The following is a 23,232-nucleotide window of genomic DNA, read 5'->3' on the forward strand; positions in this document are numbered from 1 at the left end:
AGTTTTCTTTCTATAAAATATATTAAAACTCATGTATTCTATACTCCCGCTTTACAAATGTAGACTATTTTGGGTTGACTTTACAAATATTGTAATCAAAATGCACTAAAGCTTCTGGTTGTAAGGTAAAAAAAAGGGAAAAGGTCCAACAATATTAAAAGTCCTGCGAGGCCCCATGTATCCTTAGGATTATTTGCTTGCTCCTATTTGTTGGAAGGTACACATTTTTACAGAGAGCGGATTAAGCTTTTCCAGTGGTTCCCTTTGGGGGTTTGACTGCAACACAAACTCTTTTCTAACTCGAATGCATTAATGCCATCAGTATTAATGTAACAGATTTTTTTTCCACAGGTGTTTTTTTTCATAATTTTATGCATAGGACGTTTGGTGTTTCTATAATCAGCAATAAACTGAATTAGATCTAGTTTCATATCCTAAAAGGCGAAATATTAACTGCAATGACAGCAGATGGAGACATTTTTCTACTGCATCTAACCAGCTTCTGAATACCCCTATCAAAGCTGCTCATTCAGTCAGGCCATCTGTAATACAGTGATGGGATGGCATTGTCACTAAACTGATCACTGGCGCTGGATATAATTGAGCCTGACTGAGAGCGAGGATTAACACACAATTCATGAATTTTACTTGACATAAAAACAGAGAAATGAAAATGCACCTCTACTGAAGAGCCCTTGTGATGTGTAACAGCTGTATGTTGGAAAGTTGTTGCACTGAGGATGTAGGTTGGCTGGCGTGATGCGGCCTCTGCAGCAGGAGCAGCGGTGTTGGTGGTACAGTGGCTCGCCTGATTACCTTTGCAGCCTACTGTGAATCCCTGGAGTGGATTCTTACCGCAGGCAGCTGTGGAATACCTCTTTCATGCATGCACCCAAGCAAACATCTTCCTTCCCCCCCTTCACCTCAGCCTCTTACATCACGTATGCTTGGAGCAGGATATGATAGCATATGAAGTAATCACAGGGATGGGGAGGAAGATACACATACACACTCCCCCACTTGAGTAGTGAGAGGAATTGTATGGGAGTGTGCATGCATGTGTGTAGTTGGATGAGTTAGGCTTGAGGACGGCTGACTGGATGACGTACAGCCCTGGTTTTACACAGTTGCATAACACTCAGTTTTGCACTTTAGAAACATTAAAATTTAAATGCTCTTTTTTAATCCCCAGCTCGCACAGACACATGCAACAAAAAACTTCCATGTTTCGGAATGTACCCATGCTGCTATTGTTTATTCGCCTCCACCCCTCCCCTGAACTTAACTAACCTGTAACAGACTAAAGCAGAGAAACAGAGTGCAGATGAGGAGCCACAGAGCATGCCAGCCTTTGCCCAGTCACCGCTTTTCATTTTGATAATTGACCGCCAACGCCAGAAATGTCCATCAGCTAATCCTCTTAGCTTTTATAATGCTGACTCTGTCACAGAAGCCCCTGTTTTAATGTAACAAGCAGCTAAGCCCACAGCACAGAGCAGGAATACCTCTGGGGGCATAGAGGCCGCTCTGCCCCCTGGAGGCCAACAAGAGACCCGCTTTCAGCTCCACAAGTGCTTTGTCAATCTGTCAGGCTGAGTCAAATCATGATTCCATAACCTGGCTCCAGGGTGAACACTAATGTGCCGTTGACACTGCAGAAGCTGGCACAAAGCGCCGCTCAAACAGAGAGCATCTTGGTTCTTAAGGTCCGTTCATCTGTTCGGATTGGAAGGTGAAAGAATAAATTTAATCTCCATTTGTGTTCCTGGTCTCTTTTCTCTAAGCAGACCACTTAGTACTAGTGACATTAGTGTAACAAAGTGAATAGAGGACAAACCACATGAAACCACAAAGCATTCAAACAAAACATACGGCACAAAAATTCAATGATCTGCTTCTCTAAAAAAGGAGCTGCCACTTTGCCCAAATGAATAATCATGCAGAGTTTAGTAGTTTCTATGACATTAAGCAGAAGCCAAAAAACTGCAGAAGCACTTTAAAGCCATAACAAATGAGGTCATTTGAAACCAACAATCTACAATGGACTTTTTGATTTTTATATATTAAGAAATTGATTTTTTGTTGTAGTCATTGTTGATGTTTGTTAGGTATGTATGTGATGTTTGTACAGATACGAAGAGTTTTATTACACATTTATTTATTCAATTTTGTGAGTTTCAATTAAGTTGCACTCACTGAAAACCCATTAGGACAAATAGGTAAATATTGGTTATCCTAAAATAAATGCTGATATGTCCAAAATATATCAATTCTTGAAATAAAAATTCTAAAAAACAGTATTCCACAGATCCTGTTCTCTGTCAGTCTTTTCTTTGCAAACTTTAGTTTAGCCTTCATGTTTTCAAGTTAAGGTTGTGTCATATTTTCAATTGTACTAGCATTCTCTTTCATATCAACAGTAAAAGCCAGCTTTACTATAAAGACATTTTAAGATATTTGGAGATTTGTTTTAAAATGTGTCGACTTGTGGTCTGCTTTCAGGGTAAATTAACTTTTATAAAAACTACATGTGAAATTGATAAAAAAAAAAAAAAAAAAAAAAACGAGACCCTCTATCGGAGAAGATTTCTCGCTGTAGATCAGTGATTGGCATGCATGTTCAAAAAGTGGCCAAAATTACAGTAGCAATGATAAGTGCACCTACATGTCGTGTCACGTTGCTTCTAAAATATATGTTCCAGGAGCATGTTCCTAACCTGCTTGATCCCTGCAAAGCCGAATGATTTTCATATCGTTCACTAGTCCGGATTTGTTCATTCTTTCTTGGTCCCTTACTTGGAATTATTTCCTGTCTCGTTCTCAGTTCGGACCAAGATTCCCAGGTCACGGTTGTAATCACACTGGACTATCTGTTAAAATATTTTTTATTCTCTTTTACAATACGAGGGAATAAATTAAAGCATTTTGCCCTAATTTAACTGAATGAGTGACTTACTGTAGCATATTAGCAAACTTTAATCATGAGAACAAACAAGTAAGACACCATTTGGGATCATTCATTCATTTTCATGGGATATCTTTTTTTTTTAATGTTTTTACATTTTGACAATCACAAAGGTCAATGGATTTTAATTAGACGTTATGTGGAGGACAAGTTGTACATAATGTGAATGAAATAAAGATTCTTGGTTTGATGATTTATTTTTTTTATAAAGTCTCAGTGTTTCTACAGGGCCATGTTTTGCTAAAAATCTTAGTATGTTTTTCTAGCAGTTCTACATATATAAAGATATTTTTTCTCAAAATCATCCAAATAAAAGAACTGAACCCATTCAGTCTATAGTGATTATTGATATTGATAAATTGATATACTTTGGTCTGAAGTATTTCTTTTTTACTCTGGTTGTATTTTTAGTAGTAGCCAAAGGTAAAACTCCATCCTGGTGTTAAGACTTTTGCAGCCTCTTGCTAATTAGAGGCTGGAATTTAGCTTTGTTTATCTCTCCATCAAATTTGACAGGCCTTACATTCCCTTTGAAGGAAAAAAAATCCACAGCCTGCTGCAGCCACTGCCATTCTCAATTGTATACAAGTGGTTTTAAGATTTGGTTTTATGACATCTTTAATTTTCATCTCTGGACCGTCTTCTTGCTTTAAATGTCCCTAACATGGCTTGTAAAAAATGTCAAACAGGACTCCTTATGGACTTCTTACCATAAATTACTTCCAGAATTTTAAAAAATGTTTGCTGCTTCTTCAGAGCTACCAAGGACATGGCTGCTTCTTTAATTACCAATTTACCTTCCCAGCCTGTAGGTTTGTTAGACATTCTTCCATAAGTTTGCCGCTATGCCATACTCTTTCCATGTTTAGAGGATGCTTGAACAGTCTTCTGTTCAAAGATTGATCATTTTAACATTCTACAGTAACAGGGATTTAAGAAATATTTGAGTGCTAGTTGCTTTTCACACTCATCCACAAAGCAGGAATTGTCCTGAGATCAAATACACAAAAGCACTTTCTTTGTAGATTAGCCTCATTGCACTAAATAGAACTCACCATGTTGCCTTTTTGGATAAAACAATTGTCTTTGTTGGATGTATTCATGACTTGGACTTATCCTGTCTGAGTCCCTTGTTGAGACATGTGGTTGTCTTAATGATTATGTGTATGTGGATAGATATTTAGGACAGATCACATGAGAGTGTTTGGCTCAGCCTTGGCACAAGCTGCACATTCTCTTCCTCTCACAGCAAAACAACCGTAAGTTGAGGTGATGCAAGCTATAGAATAAGAAAAGAGATTTTTGAATGTGAGCTGTTTCAGCCTCTTAGCAAGCTGCACCCAGCCTGACACGTGGTTCTATCAAGTCAGCAGAATGCAACCTGGTCGGCCTGCTCTCTCCACTCAGCATATCAGAGGGATCCAGCTTTATCTGATGTGACACAGATGACACCAACTTCAAAGCTGTGAGGGAACCCTGCTCATGACTAATTCCAGCTCCGACACCACAATGAAGATCACCTTCCCCATGTTTACCCCCGAAGATGCCTCACTCAAACTCAGGACTCCAGCATTCCTCAGGCTGAGTAATATCAGGCTGTGAATCATCTGCACCAAGTGATGTTGATATGAAAACAAGCACTGTCCATAGTGAAGAGTGTGAAGTGACTAAGTACTATTACAGTTTATCTGAAAGCAGTACAGTTTAGATCTAGCTACAATGATTCTGAGAGTACCCTGAAGTACATAATCCTTCCTTTATCATCCTCCTGAAAAGACAAAAACAAATCAAACTTACCATGGTCCTGTATTAAATTTGTGAAGAACACTTTTAAAAGTTCAGTTATATGCAAGGATCTCATCAATTGTATTTGCACTTTCAAATCTACACACTTGTGAAATTATAGAAAGTCGTGTTTTTATTTGAAGCAGTAGATATAGTCCCTAAAATAGTTGTAAATGGCACAGTGAGTTTTGAAATGGACCTATAGATCCTTGCACCCGGAAGTAACTCTGTCAGGGGAAGCACCGGTGCTAAAAAAAAGCTGCCACAAAATTATTATTATCAACAATTATTATTATCATTATTTAAAATGTGAACAGTAAGCATTGTAAAAAAAAATATTGCCAGCCATGCACTCCAACTACACAATCCAAATCAGGCTGAGCTTAAAATTTCAAGTACAAAAAATAGACTTTACTTCATTTCCACACCAAATGGGGAAATTTTTAGTATAAATATATTGAAAGTGAAATACAAAAATATATATTTTTTCCAAAAATGCATGCATGTTTTTACAAACTATGGTGCAAGTATAAATGGTATCCATCTAGGTACCCAGACAGTCTGCAGCGATTGGTTGGTTTTGTAAATAATGGCGCTGATTTTTGCATCTCACTCAGGTTTTAGATATTGCTTTATTATTGATCTATGAATGTGAGCTTGTCAGATCTGACTGTAAAAACTGTCTGCAAATCATGACACTTCTAGCTTTTTTTTTTTTTTAGCTTTTTTTTTAAGCTTAAATGTAGTACTTGGTTTATGCCAATACATCCACCGCTTTGTTGTCAAAAGACTTTTGAGCCCTAGAATTTTTTTTCCAGATTGGTAAAAACTCTTCAGCCAAAGTATTTAGTGCTGTCTAAATGGAGCTGGCAGTAAGGAAAAGTAATTCTGGGTGCTTCCTATGGATAGTTTGTTTAGCAAAGAGACCTCTTAACGCTATATGGTTCTTAGGAGCTATAAGGATTTCTTTAAATCCTTTGCCTTACAAGACGTTTAGGCATAGCCCACCAGAGATGGCAAAAGTACTCACTTTCCGTACTTGAGTAAAAGTACAGATACTTGTGTTAAAAAATACTCTGGTAAAAGTGGAAGTACTGATTAAACTTCTTTACTCAAGTAAAAGTAACAAAGTACAGGCTTGTAAATTTACTTAACGAACAAAAATAAAAGTAGAAAGCACTTTTTTCATGCCGTTGCCTACATTTTAAATGGATGTCTGCCAATAGGACTAGATCTCCGTTGTGTTCATATTCAATCATCTCGTCGTCCATACTACTATGCTAACGCAACCGCCACCAAGCTGCAATGATTTGCCGCGAATGAATACCGCCGAATCTGCCGATTCATCTTGTAGTGGTGCGTCAAATGCAACGTAGATTCCCATCCAATTAGATTGAATTTGGTATTGATGACGTGAAAAATAATAACGGTAACTCTATTGAAATTATTCAAAACTAAAGTAACGAGACAATTTTTTAAAATGTAAGGAGTAGAAGGTACAGATATTTGTGTAAAAATGTAAGGAGTAGAAGTAAAAAGTCGCCATAAAAATAAGTAGTAAAGTAAAGTAAAAATATCAGAAAAATCTACTTGAGTACAGTAACAAAGTATTTGTACTTCGTTACTTCCCATCTCTGCAGCCCACCAAATAGAACTGAACAAAAATACATTATTTTTCAAGTGCATTCTGTGACACATGCAAATGTACATACCTTCATATGTTTGGGGTTTTATAACAGAGTTTCAGCTGTTAACAATATTTCTGTTGGGTTCTGGAGCGGTACCATCCGTCTCCAGCAGAGTGCGCCGTGGATCCTCCTGAAGCTGAGCCTCCTACACACCTGAGGCGCATCTCGTCATCAGGAGGACCTGCAGTATATAACCGGCCTTCAGACCTTGCCTCAATGCCGCAGTGTTGATCCAGTTTGGTTAGCACCTAAGCCTAGAACCTCCTGAGAATCTCTAGTGATCTCCCTAGTGATTAGTCTCTCTTCTAACTTTTCGTTGTCTATGCTTCACAGGAAACCTGTTCCCTTGGAAGCTCTGGATGAGCTTAACCTGCCTAGCCTGCCCTCAGAGCCAAACCTGAAGACTCTCCTCTGGATTCCTCTGCAGCTCTTGGCTAAGAGCTGGAAACCAAAACCCAAGGTCTGCATTCAAGTTAGAAGTAAGACGCTGAAGCGGTTATTGAACTGTCATCCTCCCAGACTCCAGTGAACCAGTCCCCGGCCAGAACCAGTTCCAGTTCACATAATTCATGTGCTTGTGTTTTTAATAAACATTATAAAACTTTCCATCTGTTTCCGTGGTGTTCTGCATATTGGGCTTCTCTGAGAACCAATCATGACAATTTCTATGTTTTGCATATTAAGAAGTTTAATTTTCAGAAGGTTTTATTCACAATTTGACTAGAGTGATCCATATATGTCTCTGTCATGTAATGACGTTCGGAAGTTCCTTACATACCCATAATATTGTTCTTACTTAATGTTGATCCTGCAAAAGGTAAAGGAAGAGGAGCTACAGGAGCAATGAGCTACATTTTGAAGTATTTGGATTACTATGGCTGCTTTCTGCTTCTGTTATGAGGGAGAATCACTCATGATCACCGGGATCATGACAGGCAAGCTAGCAGCACAGAAAATGAGCAATGTAACACACAGCAGCCTATGGGTGTATAGTATAATATGATCCTGGCCTAACCTGACTTCTTTTATAATTTCTACCATGTGTCTTCCCTTGTCTGAAAAAATCATAAATCACATTAGACAATATAATATTCAGGATCTCAGAGCCGCTGGAGAACTAAAAAGTGAATACAAAGCTTGCACTCAGGAGTAGACATATCAACTCAAAATGGAGTAAAAACTCTTTTTTTAAAAGTCCTTTTTAATGCCTGCTTATGAATATTTAGACTTTGACATTAACAACTCCTACTCATCACCCTCCTACACTGCGGCTAAAACTTTTGTGTCCAATATGTAGCTGCGCAGGGTGAGGAAAATCACACGGCAGGGAAATCTACCGCCCATCCTGTTTTTTTTTGCATGCCCCCTCCCACTCCAGCATCAAGACTTTGCTCTTTAAGTACTAATTTGCTTGTACCCTGTTTCAGAGAAAAGCTTTCTGGATTAGTATATACTTTGTGGCCTCACTCTGCAGTTCTGATGCTATCTTTTCAGAACGAATGGCCTGCATGTTTCTGCACTGTGGTGAATCTGAATGGGGCTCTCCACTCTATTTGTACAAGGAAAAAGGTTGCTCTGTGCCTGTCTACCCTTCCCTTTCTGCCCTGTAGGCTAAAATAATAATAAAGTTATTTATGTGCTGCTCATTACAAAAGGTTAGGTCTGTTGACATAACCAGCTTATTTTAGTTCTATAGCAATGAATGGCCAAATTATTTGATTCGGTTTCTTGCAGGTCTTACGTATGCTGAATTCAATGAGCGCTTTCAGAAAAGCTGAACTGATGTCTGAGGGAACGATGCTGGTGATTTTGAAATGAACCAGTTACTTGCCTAAGGTGGTAGGAGATTTGTTGGACAAACCCTGTACTTGAATTTAGTGATATATTGTTATATGATAGAAAGAATGGAAAAAAGCTGGCCAACATAAAGATAAACAGTCTATGCTCATACCTTTTGATTTCTGATATCGGTTTTAACCCAACGCTTTATGTTGCACGTTGTGGTATTACTCAGAAGATGGAGAGCCTGTAAAAAAGCCTTAAAAAAACAAAACAAATCTATATGTGGTACACTTTGACTAAATTTGCTGCGTCCCAATACTCAAACTTTCAGTTCAGTTCAGTTCAGTTCAGTTTATTTATATAGCGCCAAATTCACAACACATGTCATCTCAAGGCACTTTACAGTTCAACCAGATCATACAGTCAAATTGATACAAAGTTTTCTATCTAAGGAAAACCAGTTGATTGCATTGACTCATTGACTCAAATACAATCCCTCACACTAAGCATGCTTGTAGCGACAGTGGAGAGGAAAAACTCCCTTTTAACAGGAAGAAACCTCCAGCAGAACCAGGCTCAGTGTGAGCGGCCATCTGCCAAGGCCGACTGGGGTTCAAGGAGACAGAAGCAGAGATACAAGCAGCTGTAAAAGGCCGCCCCGTCCAGGAAACACACAGCCAGGCAGACGAGCTCCAAGGCAGCTCCCATGCCAGAGGATGAAGAGAGCACATCCACCCAGCCACGGCCAGAGAAACAGGACCACACCTGAAGACAGGCCGATCTCCAACATCTACAAACAAGGGTGTTGATGGAAGCAGCACAGCTGATGTTTCTTTCCTGGATGACGTCACAGCCAAACAGGAACAGACGAGGCAAAGCTACTCTGAGGAAAAGCAGAGAGAGCAGAAGGTTAGAGATTGAACAAACAGATTCTGCAGAATAGGAGAACAGAGAGAGAATGAAGCAGAATGATGAAATGGGGGTCCCTATGTCCTCCAAAAGTCTAAGCCTATAGCAGCATAAATATAGAGAGAGAGCTCAGGATAACCTGAGCCACCCTAACTATAAGCTTTATCAAAAAGGAAAGTTTTAAGCCTAGTCTTAAAAGTAGACAGAGTGTCTGCCTCACGGACTAAAACTGGTAGTTGGTTCCACAGGAGAGGAGCCTGATAACTAAAAGATCTGCCTCCCATTCTACTTTTAGAAATTCTAGGAACCACTAGTAAACCTGCAGATTGAGAGCGAAGTGCTCTGTTAGGAACATAAGGAACAATCAGATCTCTGATATAAGATGGAGCTTGGCCATTTAAGGCTTTATATGTGAGAAGGAGGATTTTAAATTCTATTCTTGATTTAACAGGAAGCCAATGAAGAGAAGCCAGGATAGGAGAGATATGATCTCTCTTTTTAATTTTCATCAGAACTCTGGCTGCAGCATTTTGGATCAGCTGAAGGCTTTTAACTACAGTTTGTGGACTTCCTGATAGTAAAGAATTACAATAGTCCAGCCTTGAAGTAACAAATGCATGGACTAGTTTCTCAGCATCACCCCTGGACAGGAGATTTCTAATTTTTGCAATGTTCCTCAGATGAAAGAAGGAAATTCTAGAAACCTCTTTGATCTGGGATTTAAATGACAGGTCCTGATCAAAAATAACACCAAGATTTTTTACTTTATTATCTGAAATCAGTTTAATCCCATCCAAATGAAGTGACTGGCTAATCAGCTTCTTTTTCAGAGACTCTGGTCCAAAGACTATAACTTCTGTTTTGTCTGCATTCAGAAGCAGAAAGTTAAGAGTCATCCAGGTTTTTATGTCTTCAAGACATGCTTGTAATCTATGTAATGGGTTAGCTTCATCTGGATTTATAGACAGATATAGCTGGGTATCATCAGCATAACAGTGGAAATTAATCCCATGCTGTCTAATAACTCTACCAATTGGGAGCATGTATAAAGTAAAGAGAATTGGTCCTAGCACTGATCCCTGTGGTACTCCACAGGTAACCTTTGAGTGTGTTGAAGATCTATCATTAACATAAACAAACTGAATTCGATCAGATAGATAGGATTTAAACCAGTCTAGTGCTGTTCCTTTAATTCCAACAAAATATTCAAGTCTTTCTAAAAGAATATTATGGTCAACTGTATCAAATGCAGCACTAAGATCCAACAGGACGAGCACAGATACAAGTCCATTATCTGAGGCCATGAGAATATCATTAGTGACTTTCACCAGAGCTGTTTCAGTGCTATGATGAGCTCTAAAGCCAGACTGAAACTCTTCAAAAAGTTCATTATGGTGTAAGTGGTCGCAAACTTGTTTGGCAACTACTTTCTCAAGAATTTTGGATAAGAAAGGAAGATTGGATATAGGTCTATAATTAACCAAGTCATCTGGGTCAAGAGACGGTTTCTTAAGCAGAGGTTTAATTACAGCAACCTTAAAAGCTTTAGGTACATATCCCTGTAACAGAGATAGATTAATCACATCTAAAATGGAGGAGGAGATCAAAGGGAATACCTCCTTAAATAACCTGGTTGGAACTGGATCTAACATACAAGTTGAATGCCTAGATGAAGACAATAATTTTGCTAATTCAGAGAGTTCAACTGGATCAAAGCAGTCTAAACCCGGTTCAGATTCCATGACTACCTCAGGTACAATCGCGGATAGAGGAGTGCTTATGATCTTATTTTTAATAAGATCAATCTTATTTATAAAGAATCCCATAAAATCATTGCTGCTAAGAGCAGGTGGAATGGACGGTTCAACAGAGCTATGGCTCTGGGTGAGTTTGGCAACTGTATTAAAAAGAAATCTAGGATTATTCTTATTCTCCTCTATTAATGAGGAGAAGTATGCTGCTCTTGCTTTACAAAGGGTCCTCTTATACAGCAGTAAACCATTTTTCCAGACTAGGAAGGACTCCTGCAGGCCTGTGGAGCGATATTTTCTCTCCAGTTTCCTAGCATTTTGCTTCAAAGTACGCAGCTCTGCATTAAACCAAGGAGCAAGCTTTCTATTTTTAACGGTTTTCATTTTCAAAGGAGCTGCGTTGTCTAAGGCAGTACGCAGAGAACTAGCAACCCCATCAACAAAATCATCAACCTGTGAAGGGGAATAAGCTATACTTTTGCACTCTGCAGCACTGCTCAGCGACACAGAGGAGAGAGAAAGTGAAGCCGCTTCTTTAAAATTTATAACTGCACTATCTGATAAAGATCTACTAAAATTGAACCTTCTTTTGGGGGAGGAGAACTCTGTTAAAGTAATCCTGAAGGTTATTAGAAAGTGGTCAGAGAGGACAGGGTTGTGAGGAAATACTGTTATTTCTTCACATTCTATGCCGTATGTCAGCACAAGATCCAAAGTATGAAGATGAGAATGTGTGGGACTATTCACATTTTGAACAAAGCCAATAGTGTCTAAGATAGCATTAAAGGCTGCTCTTAAGCTATCGCCTTCAATGTCAGCATGGATGTTAAAATCTCCCACTATGATGACCCTGTCAGTATTTAATACCAAATCAGAAAGGAACTCTGAAAACTCATCTAAAAATTCAGAGTAAGGACCTGGCGGACGATACAAAGTTACAAAAAGAAGAGGTTTTCTTGCCTTGAAATTTGGATGAGGGAAATTAAGGGTTAAATGTTCAAAAGAGTTGTAGGTATTAACTGTTTTGGGAGTAATCAGTAAGTCAGACTGGAAGATTGTTGCTACTCCTCCTCCTCGCCCAGAACTTCTGGGTATGTGAAAATTTAAATAGCTTGAAGGAGTTGCCTCGTTTATGCTCACATAATCCTCTTGCTGCAGCCAGGTTTCTGTAAGGCAAATCAAGTCATTTTAACTAGCAGACTTTTAGAGGAAAGCGATCTTATGTTAAACAGACCGCATTTAATTGTTTTAACTTTTTCCCCACTTGGAGTTATTTTGATTTTAATTAGATTATCATGATTTACTCCTTTGGGAATCTTTGCTAATTTATTAGATTTTGGTCGTGGACAAGACACTGTCTGGATGGAGTAAAGAGTGGGTAACAGTAGAGAAGCTGCAGAGATGTGTGTTAAACTACAACTCTGCTTCCTGGTCTGCACCCTGGGTGGTCAGGGTTTTGGAGGACTAATAAATGTGGCCAGATTCCTAGAAAGAAGAGCTGCACCATCCAAAGTGGGATGGATGCCGTCTCTCCGAATCAGACCAGGCTTTCCCAAAAAGGATTGCCAATTATTAATGTAGCCCACGTTGTTTTCAGGACACCACCTAGACAACCAGCGGTTGAATGACGACATGCAGCTAAACATGTCATCACTGGTCAGATCAGGGAGGGGACCAGAGAAAATTACGGAGTCCGACATTTTTTTGGCAAACTTACACACCGAAGCAACACTAATTTTAGTGACCTCCGATCGGCGTAACCGGGTGTCAATACCACCAGCGTGAATAACAATCTTACTGTATTTAACCTTATCCTTAGCCAGTAGTTTCAGGTAGGATTTGATGTCGCCCGTTCTGGCCCCCGGCAAACATTTGACTATGGTCCCTGGTGTCTCTAATGCCACGTTTCTGACTATGGAGCTGCCAATCACCAGAGTGGGCTTCTCAGTGGGTGTGTCACTGAGTGGGGAAAACCGGTTAGAAACGTGAACGGGTTGGTGGTGACCAGTGGGCAGAGATCCACGACTACGCTTTCTGCGTACAGTTACCCAATCGCCTGGCTGCTCAGGCACTTTTGGAGGAGAGCTACGTGGGGGGCCTACTTTAACTCCTGGATGTTCAACAGCCTGAAGCCTGGATTCTAACTCTGACACCCTCGCCTCCAAAGCTACAAAAATACTATACTTTCACCCTTGTGTCCCTCAATTGTGCGTTCCGGCTTGTGAGTTGAAGTGTATACTGTGTCCTAGGCTTTATCTTTACCATCCCAACTCAGAATGATCAACTCACTCCACCATTTCAAATCTCACCTCAAAACACATCTATTTCAAACTGAGGTCTATTCATATCGCCATTGCTACTGTCTCTTTGTTGGATTTTATTGTTTTCTTTTAATGCATTTTGTGTATCTTTGTATGGTGACCTTGAGTGCAGAGAAAGGTGCCTTCAAATAAAATGTATTATTATTATTTATTATTATTATTATTATTATTATTATTGTTATTATTATTATTATTATTATTATTATTATTATTATTATTATTATTATTATTATTATTATTATTATTATTATTATTATTATTATTATTATTATTATTATTATTATTATTATTATTATTATTATTATTATTATTATATAACATGTACTGTCCCAATTTTCCTGTATAGCACACTGGCAGTTTGTGCAGTTGAACTTCGACATTCAACATGTTGGATTGTCTTTGCCCCACATCCTACGCTGTATGGTGTTCTCTAAGCACAGCTGCACGTGACATAGTCAACCAGAGGAAGTTTCTCAACAGAATAAAAAAATTGTATTTCTCCATTACTCCTGTCTCCATTCTTTTAAAACAACAACTTTTGTTATTGTGATGTTTTAATCTGTTAAAATTACTCCATAAACTATCATCTTTCTCATTGTCCATGTTTATTCACTCTGAACTTAAGTTTTATATTAAGAGATTTTACAATTTCGGAGATTTCCTGTCCAACATTGTACAAAATGTGATGTAGAATATTCATCCATCCAACCCTTTTTATATCATGTTCATCCCTGCTAGGGTCGAGAGGGGCGCTGGTGTCGATCTCCAGCTGTCCAGGACAGGTTGCCAGTCCATCCCAGGACAACACAGAGACAAACAGGATAAACAACCATGCACACACTCACACATAAGGAGAATTTAGAGAAGCCACTTAACCTAACAGTCATGTTTTTGGACTGTGGGAGGAAGCCGGAGTACCCGGAGATAACCCACGCATGGACAGGGAGAACATGCAAACACCATGCAGAAAGACCCGAGCCAGGAATTGAACGAGGTTGCTCAGTGGTGCAGTGGGTAACACTGCTGCCTTGCATCAAGAGGATTCTGGGTTCAATTCTCAGCCTGGGGTCCTTCTGACACAGTTTGTCCTAATTGTGTATAACATGGTGATCAGCAGGTGAGAAACTTGAGCACAATAATCCCTGATATTAAGTCCCTCAAACATACCAATTCCAATTTGAAAAAAACAATGCCATGAAGTCCTAACTAAGTGAATTGTTCCTTAAATGTAAGCTTTGTGTTGTTACCCAGGCCAGCTATTTGCTAACTATGCCGGTGTCAAACCCTTTAGCTTTTGAAGTTGACTTAAATTCTTTGTTGTACGCTACGGTCTTCAGCAGAGAGGAAGAGGCATTTAACAATCACTTTTATTAATTTGTTAAACATTCTGACTGAAGAGTCTGTTATTTAATCCAGCACCTCATCACTCTGCTGAATTATTTATACACAAAAAAGATAGAATAAAAGGTTTTCTTCAGAATTAAAAATAAGTCAGAAGCCACCTACCGCACTCCAATTCGGTGCCCATTATGGGTTATATAACAACTTTTTCAAAAAGCCGTAGCAACTCAGCAGGCAAAAAAATCACATAAATGATCAACAATTAGATTGTTGATCTTTTTCTTGTTTTGACATAGTAAGAGGGTAAAAGACAGCTAAATGTTCCATCTGGGAGCACACAGAACTTACTGTTGCTTGATTCTGTCTTGTTTACTCTTCACAGTTGAGAAAGCACACAAATAAACCTGCGGTGGTGCCGTGAAATGCTCAACACTCATAATGAATATTTTATTTTGTCCTCCAGCCGGCTGAGGCTTTTACAAGGAGTAAAAATCAGCATTTTTCTTCTTGTGCAGGCCTACTAGGCTTGCTCTCCTCCTTCCTGCTGTAATCCAAAATGAGTTTGATAATAGTTGGTAGATTAAAACATAAAATCCCCTTAAAAAGAGATATGCTCATCTCCTTTTGTCATTCAACTTCCAATAGTCAAGTATTTTTTTTTCTTCCCAGAAATGACATAATACAATTCATTTGATCAGCGCTGTACCATACTATTTGGCCATGAATCTACAATACCACTGCATAATCCTTTTGCATTATGACATGCAAATACTCTGAAAGGAAAACTTCAAATGTGAAAGACAGATAATTTTTAATTAATGAAATAAGGCAATAGAAGGACATGAAATTAGTTGAAAGATTTTAAGTAAAATCTCTCCATCCATCCATTGATCCTCTAAATTTGTGTTTAAAGCCTATATACTCGCACTCGTACTCGTCGTCTCCCGCTTTATCCGGAACAGGGTCGCGGGGGCAGCAGACTAAACAGAGACTCCCAGACTTCCCTCTCCGCAGACACCTCCCCCAGCTCTGTTGGGGGAAGCCCTAGGCGCTCCCAGGCCAGTTGAGAGACATAGTCTCCCCAGCGTGTCCTGGGTCATCCCCTGGGCCTGGAACTCCCGAGGGAGGCGTCGAGGGGGCATCCGAAGAAGATGTCTGAGCCACCTCATCTGACTTCTCTCGATGTGGAGGAGAACCGGCTCTACACTGAGCCTCTCCCGAATGACCGAGCTCTTCACCCTATCTCTAAGGGAGAGCCCAGCCACCCTGCGGAGAAAGCTCATTTCAGCCGCTTGTTTCCGGGATCTCGTTCTTTCGGTCATGATCCAGATTTCATGACCATAGGTGAGGGTAGGAATGTAGACCGACCGGTAAATTGAGAGCTTTGCCTTTTCGCTCAGCTCTCTCTTCACCACGACAGACCGGTGCAGCGTCTGCATTATTTCAGCAGCCGCGCCGATCCGTCTATCGATCTCCCGCTCCATTCTTCCCTCACTCGTGAACAGGACCCCAAGATACTTGAACTCCTCCACTTGAGGCAGGGACTCTCCTCCAACCTGAATGGGACAAGCCACCTTTTTCCGGTCGAGAACCATGGCCTCGGACTTGGAGGAGCTGATTCTCATCCCTGCCGCTTCACACTCCTCTGCGAACCGCCCCAGCGAACGCTGTAGGTCTTGGCAGGAGGGAGCCAGCAGAACTACGTCATCCGCAAAAATCAGGGACAAGATCCGCTGTTCCCCAAACCAGACCCCTTCCGGTCCTTGGCTGCGCCTAGAAATCCTGTCCATAAAAGTTATGAACAGGACCGGTGACAGAGGACAGCCCTGTCGGAGTCCAACATGCACTGGGAACAGATCCGACTTAATGCCGGCAATGCGAACCAGACTCCTGCTCCGCTTGTACAGAGAACGGATGGCCCCTGATAAAGGGCCCCCGACTCCATACTCCTGGAGCATCCCCCACAGGGCAGCACGAGGGACACGGTCGAATGGCTTCTCCAAGTCCACAAAACACATGTGGACTGGTTGGGCCTATATACTTTTATCTAATATTTTAGCAAGACTATTTAAAAGCAAAACCAGAGATGGATGTACTGAGTAAAGGCCTGAATTTTGCCATTGCTCCACAAGAAGTACCCATTGTGGAACTGATCACGGCCACTGAATCGGCCATCAGGAACAACAACCTGGCTGAAACGGAGGCAGAGCAACTCAGAATGAAGGTAACAGCCACCCTGTCCAGCGCCAAACCACCTCCTTCCAACCTCACACCCCAGGAAATGAAAGCCATAACATCCCTGAGCCAGGACCAAAGCATCACCATATTACCAGCAGACAAAGGAAGATGCACCGTAGTCCTCAACACCTCAGACTACCAAGACAAACTTATCACTCTACTGAAGGACACTGATACGTATGAATCCTTGAAAAGAGATCCAACCAGCGGCTACAAAAAGAAAATAATAGACTATCTCAAACAACTTGAAAAAGACAAGGTAATTAACAGCACAGCCTATTTCAGATTATATCCAGGGGAGGAAATTCCATGCTTATATGGACTTCCAAAAATTCACAAAGAAGGGGCACCACTCAGGCCCATTGTCAGCAGCATTAACTCAGTAACATACAACATTGCTAAACAGCTTACTAATATCTTAGCTCCCTTGGTGGGGAACACACCACATCACATAGAAAACTCCAAAGACTTTGCCAACAAAGCCAAACATTTAAGGATGGCTCCAGGAGAAACCCTGGTATCGTTTGATGTTACTTCACTTTTCACATGCATACCTATAACAGAGGCAGTGGAAACAGTCAGGACACGTCTTGAACAAGATAGTGATTTAAACAACAGGACTAATTTCACTCCGGACCAGATCTGCACACTACTGGGCCTTTGTCTTTCCACAACCTATTTCAAATTCAGAGGTAATTTTTACGGACAAAAACATGGCTACGCAATGGGATCTCCAGTATAACCAATTGTAGCAAATCTTTACATGGAAGAAATGGAAAAGAGAGCTTTAGACACTTTCAATGGAATACCACCAAGCCACTGGTTTAGATACGTGGATGACACTTTCGTCAAAATCCAGCTAGAGGAAGTGGAAGCTTTCACCAAACACATCAACGCTGTTGACCGCAACATCAAATTCACCAGAGAGGATGCCAAGGAAAACAAACTACCCTTTCTGGACTGCCTGGTGAGCATGGAAGGAGATGGAAGCCTAAACATTGAAGTTTATAGGAAACCTACTCACACAGACCAGTATCTTCTTTTTGACTCACACCACCCACTGGAACACAAACTCTCAGTCATCAGAACCTTACAACACCGGGCAGAACATGTCCCCACTAAAACAGATGGGAAGCAAAAAGAACAGAAACACATCAAAGATGCTCTCCGAAACTGTGGATATCCAAACTGGGCTTTTATCAAATCAGCAAGGAAATCCAAAAGACACGCAACAGAAGACAGCGATGGGAAAATTAAACGCAAAAACATCACAATCCCTTATGTTGCTGGAGTGTCTGAAAAGCTCAAGAGGATTTTCTCCAAACACAAGATCCCAGTACATTTCAAGCCAAACCAAACCCTTAAACAGAGGCTAGTGCATCCGAAAGATAAAACCCCCAGACCAAATATGAGCGGAGTGGTATATGCTGTTCAGTGCAGTGAGGAATGCTCTGATCTTTATATTGGAGAAACCAAACAACCTCTCCACAGACGCATGGCCCAACACAGAAGAGCGGCCACCTCTGGACAAGACTCCGCAGTACACCTACTCCTTGTGGACAAAGGACATTCTTTTGAGGACCAGAATGTCCATATTCTGGATAAAGAAAATAGGTGGTTTGAGAGGGGCGTGAAGGAAGCCATCTATGTTAAGAGAGAAAAACCAACTTTAAACAGAGGTGGTGGACTGAGATTCCAGCTTCCAAAAACATACAATTCAATCATAGACATGATCCCTTCCAGATATCACCAAACCCCCCACCCCATCACAGAGGAACGAGGGACTTACCCGCTCCAGCCGGTGAACAATACCTCCTTAACGACCAACCCTTAACAATCATAGACAGGTTTCAGGTATTACAGGAGACAATCCCCCCCTTAATGACAATCCCCCCTTTAACGACCGACCCCTAGAATCATAGACAGTTTCAGATATTACAGGCTAACGAAGGAACTAACGACCCATTCATCGGTTTCTATTGCATGTTTCCAAGCGATACAAGGCGTTGTCTATATAAGACTCAAACTCACTGCGGATCCAGACATTTGAATTGAGAAAGCTTCCTGGAGAGGTGGCGAAACGTCTTCAAATCTTGAAAACCAAGTCCAGTGGATATTTTTTGAATTTTTACGGAATGACTATGACCTGGATGACTGAGAACCTTCATCAGCACTATTTAAAAGTTTTTAGCAGATGGACTGTTTTCCCTATAGACTGGAATTTCAGTCTGAAAAACTCACACGAAGAGAAAAGACAATTAGGAGAAAGTTATTAATACAATTACTTTGTCTTTGGTGCTAATTTTGATAGATATGCATGAACAGGAGCAAAGATTAGGACTGTTTCCCCCCAGGCCTGAAAATGGTGGTGGACTGGAGATAGATGAAGTTGGTCAGTCTGTAGACTGCTGGTTAGCGAGACAGTACGCTGAGCTTTATGGGGAGATCCAGTGAATCGTGTGAGCTGATACTAGAGCTTCACTCAGGGACCTGGAAGATAGAAGTCCAGTTGGATAATACAGGTTGAGAGAACCTGTCCATGATGAGCAAGCATGAAGCGACAGTGGAGAGGAAAAGCTCCCCGTTGGGAAGAAACCTCTTGCAGAACCAGGCTCAACATGGCGGTCTTCTGCCGGACAGGTTGAGATGAGAAAGGGAACACAGTAAGACTCCGGGAGGGAAGACACTCTGATGAAGCTTTAGCTAGGATGGTGGAGGAGGGGCTGGAGGTGAATTGAAACGGTGTCATCTGAATGAAGTCACAGCGCATCTGCCGTCTGCGCACAGGATTTCCCTAAGAGCTAAACAGTATAACTGTGACCCCGTCAGTATTTGTTCATCAAAACAAAAGATGTGAAACTCCCTGTTAATGTTGGTCCTCAAATGTATTCCAATTATACTTAATACATTTCTTTTGAACTACAAGTAAGTAAAAATGTGCATGAAGACAACAGAATCGTTAAGATATTAAACCTGACTCATTTACTAAATGACTTAACTTGCAGGCTCAGAGCACCAATGAAAAAGCATAGTATCTGGCAGGTCAAAGACATTATGGTGCAATCCTCCGACCTTTTATAATATTGTTGCTATATCGAACAGTTTTTTTTTTTTTAGATTTATGGATTAAACTGAATCTCTGCTAGCAAACAACATCAGTTGCTCCTATTTATATAGTGTTATTCTTAAGAACCTTGGAGCAGTGGTTATAAAAGCTGTGGTAAAGAGCCCTCTTGAGATGGAGTGAGATCTTCTTTATAAATCAAAGTGAATATTCTAGAAGTAAAAATGATATGCACAGTAATTTTTGTTCACAAATACCCAAAACGCCCCTTACAAATATCTATAACAAAATTGGTTAATGCTTGTTATAACATTGTTGAGCCTCTTTAAATTTATTTTGTAGAATATTTAATAGTTATCCCTATTAGCCTTTATTGTTATTTTCTGGTTGGGAAGCAAAAAGTTACTTGCTTAGAGGAATTAAATTCTTAATAAAATTGTCTAGGTTACTAATGAGGAAATGCTTTAGCAAAATATTAACTAACATTACAATCTTCCAAACAGCAAGCTATTTTGTTAAATTAACTGTATCTTAACTAAGCTAGTTATTAGCTAATGCCAAGCTAATAACTAGCTTAGTTATTGAAATAGGTTATTCAAATAATAAAAAAATGAATCCTAACTGAGCGAGCAATTTGTTAAGTGCCCAAGTTATTTGGTATCCACAAGCTTCATGCAAAATGGGTTAGCCATTAGCTAAATGCTAGCCAACCCTTAGCAAAAAGTAGTATACTTGAAGTACATTCTATTAAGGATACTTAAGTATAAGTATAACTTTAAGTACAATGTACTTTTAGTGTACTTGAAGTATAACTAAAGTAATACTTCTTTGAACTAAATTGGGACATTTTTAAGATAACTAAAGTATGCTTAAAGTATACTTTAGTAAACAATAAAGTAAACAATGCAATACTACTGTTAAGTATATGAAATATAGTTTGGAATGGGTAAACTCTAAGTGCACTGCCTGATTTTAAGTATGAAATTAGTGCACTTTTAGTATACTTGAATAAACTACTTTTTGCTAACGGAAACAATTACTGAGAAAATGTATCTAGGCTTAGTGTCATGATGGGTTCTCAAAGAGCGACCCAAATATGCAGAACACCACTGACGGACACAGGAATAAAAGTTCAACAAGTTTATTTAGATACAAGCACACAGAATGTACTGGTTCTGGCTCGGGCCTGGACACTGGTTCACCGGAGTCTGCGTGAGAGACAGTTCAGTTAGCGTTGCAAGCTGGAGCTTGATTTCAAGATGATAACTGATTGTACCTTGAGGGTTCTTGAGGTTAGCTTTGGGAGAGTCACTGTTGGATCTGGAGAGGAGTTGATCAGCAGAGTCCGCTAGCTGCTTCAGCGTCTCACGTCTAATAATGAACAGACCTTGGCTTAGGATTTTCCAGCTCTTAGTTCTGAGCTGCATGGAACTTTACTATGGACCTTCGGGTTTGGCTCTGAGGGTCGGCTCGGCAGGTTAGCTCTTCCAGAGCTTCACAGAGGAGACACTGGTTTCCTGGAAGACAGAGGCAACGGTTAGAATCCAGGCTGGATTCAAAGTCACAGAGTTACACAGAGAATCTAGGCTTAGGCGCTGACCAACTGGATCAACACTGCGGCGTTGAGGCAAGGTCTGAAGACAGCTTATATAGTGGATCCTCTGATGATCTTGATGGGCTGCAGCTGTGCAGGAGGCTCACTCAGAAGGATCCACGGCGGACTCTGCTGGAGAAAGGTGGAACTTCTCCAGCTCCCAACACTTAGCTTTTTGCGAGATGCAAGCCATACTACTTGGGCTAATATGTATAAAGTTTTTGATAACTGCTCTTCAGCCAATATACTATGTTGGCTTTTTATTTCAAATACATTTTATTAATTACAACAACCATTGTGGTGCAATAATGTCAGACATTAGAATTTTTTTTCAGTAGTGAAAGTACTTAGTAGCCTAAATAATAAAATGTTTTTTTCAAAATAACTCCACAACATAAACAAGCAACACATGCTGCAATCACTTATTAAGAATGGGAGAGAATCAGTGCAAACCAGTGAACAAACAAAGTGAATCATCCCAGCAAAAATGTTGCTGGAGCTGAAGTGAGCAATTGTGAGTCAAATGGGAATTGTTGTGTGACTATCATTGTTAACCTCTTCACCTCAAGTCATTAGTCATTTGCACTTCAAGTATATGAAACATATTTGACATTTATATCAAAACAACTAATTAACACCACTCCAGTTGCTCTTTGGATATTTTTGCACATTAAAGCTCCATTTATGATCTGTCTGCAGAGCGGTGGCTGTTGTTTTGGACCTGCTGTAGACACAGAAAGATGTGTAAGTTTGACCAAGGCAGAGAGTCTAAAGCAGTGACTAAATCTCTATAAGCAGGCCCTGGCATTTCTCCCCAACTGCCTTCCCTGCTGTATGGATGGGGGCCTGGATGGGACTAATCTCTTGGCACTGGCATGAGTCACACATGTTGTATATGGGGGCAAGCAGAAGACCCAGTCTACAGGATAAAGTCTTAGCAACAAATTTGGAAAGCTCCAACTAATGACTTGCAACGCCTTCCACATTCACCACTCACACAGCCCCTTGGATGCTTCTTGGAAATGATGGTTAATGATTTTGGAGGGCTGCTTGTACTGTACTATCTTATGTAACCAAGTCCTGCAGAAAATGGTGAAGGTTTTGATCCTTTAAATTTAGCTTTTTCTACAGTATTCAGCAGTGGCCATGGTAAAGGGAAGACTTTTGCATACCCAATCCATGCATAGATACATAGCAGAGGCAACTGCAGAAGTTTTTGCGTATGCTGAAGGGTAACAAGGGCATGATTGGGATTAGTTGAAGCCTCCAAAACTATCTGGTGTTTTTTTTTTGGCATGGGAATGTTATGGTAAAGTGCTAAAGGAATTTGTTAAGATATATATTATGCAGGAGATTATAACCTTCTTTAGGCTTGTTCTTGCTAAGTAAGTCCACAGGCAGAATTTTAGATCGGCAAAGTTTAAAGAAAATGATATTTTCTTTAGAACCTTCTCAAAGGAAGTTGACCCTCATTACATTTAATTAGACTTAGAAAACAAGTTAACATGTAATTAGTGAGCTTAAAATGCTACTAGGTGAAGCCTATTTATTTGTACTGCCTTTGAGCAGTTCAAAACTTGCTGTTTACGCCTACTCTAGAAATTATACAAGCTGATATCTCAGCTAGTTCTCAGCAAAACTGCAAATAAGCATGTTTTACCTGGTAAATAGACTACATTTGATGTTATTATTTTTTATACTGTCAGAGTTGATCTGGTTTTTCAGAAGAGATGTTTGAAGTTGTTTTAAGTTTCTTATTAGATTAAGCTGAATTTTACTACTCAATAGTTTAAA

General features: G+C 40.1%; 1 pseudogene; it reads left to right on the forward strand.

The window, feature by feature from the left end:
• The first annotated feature begins 16,628 nt into the window (after window positions 1-16,628).
• On the forward strand, window positions 16,629-18,500 carry LOC119771545 (annotated as a pseudogene).
• The last annotated feature ends 4,732 nt before the right edge of the window (window positions 18,501-23,232 follow it).

This window comes from Cyprinodon tularosa, unplaced genomic scaffold, assembly GCF_016077235.1.
Source record: "Cyprinodon tularosa strain WSP-4 unplaced genomic scaffold, ASM1607723v1 ctg68, whole genome shotgun sequence".
NCBI classification, from domain to species: Eukaryota; Metazoa; Chordata; class Actinopteri; order Cyprinodontiformes; family Cyprinodontidae; genus Cyprinodon; species Cyprinodon tularosa.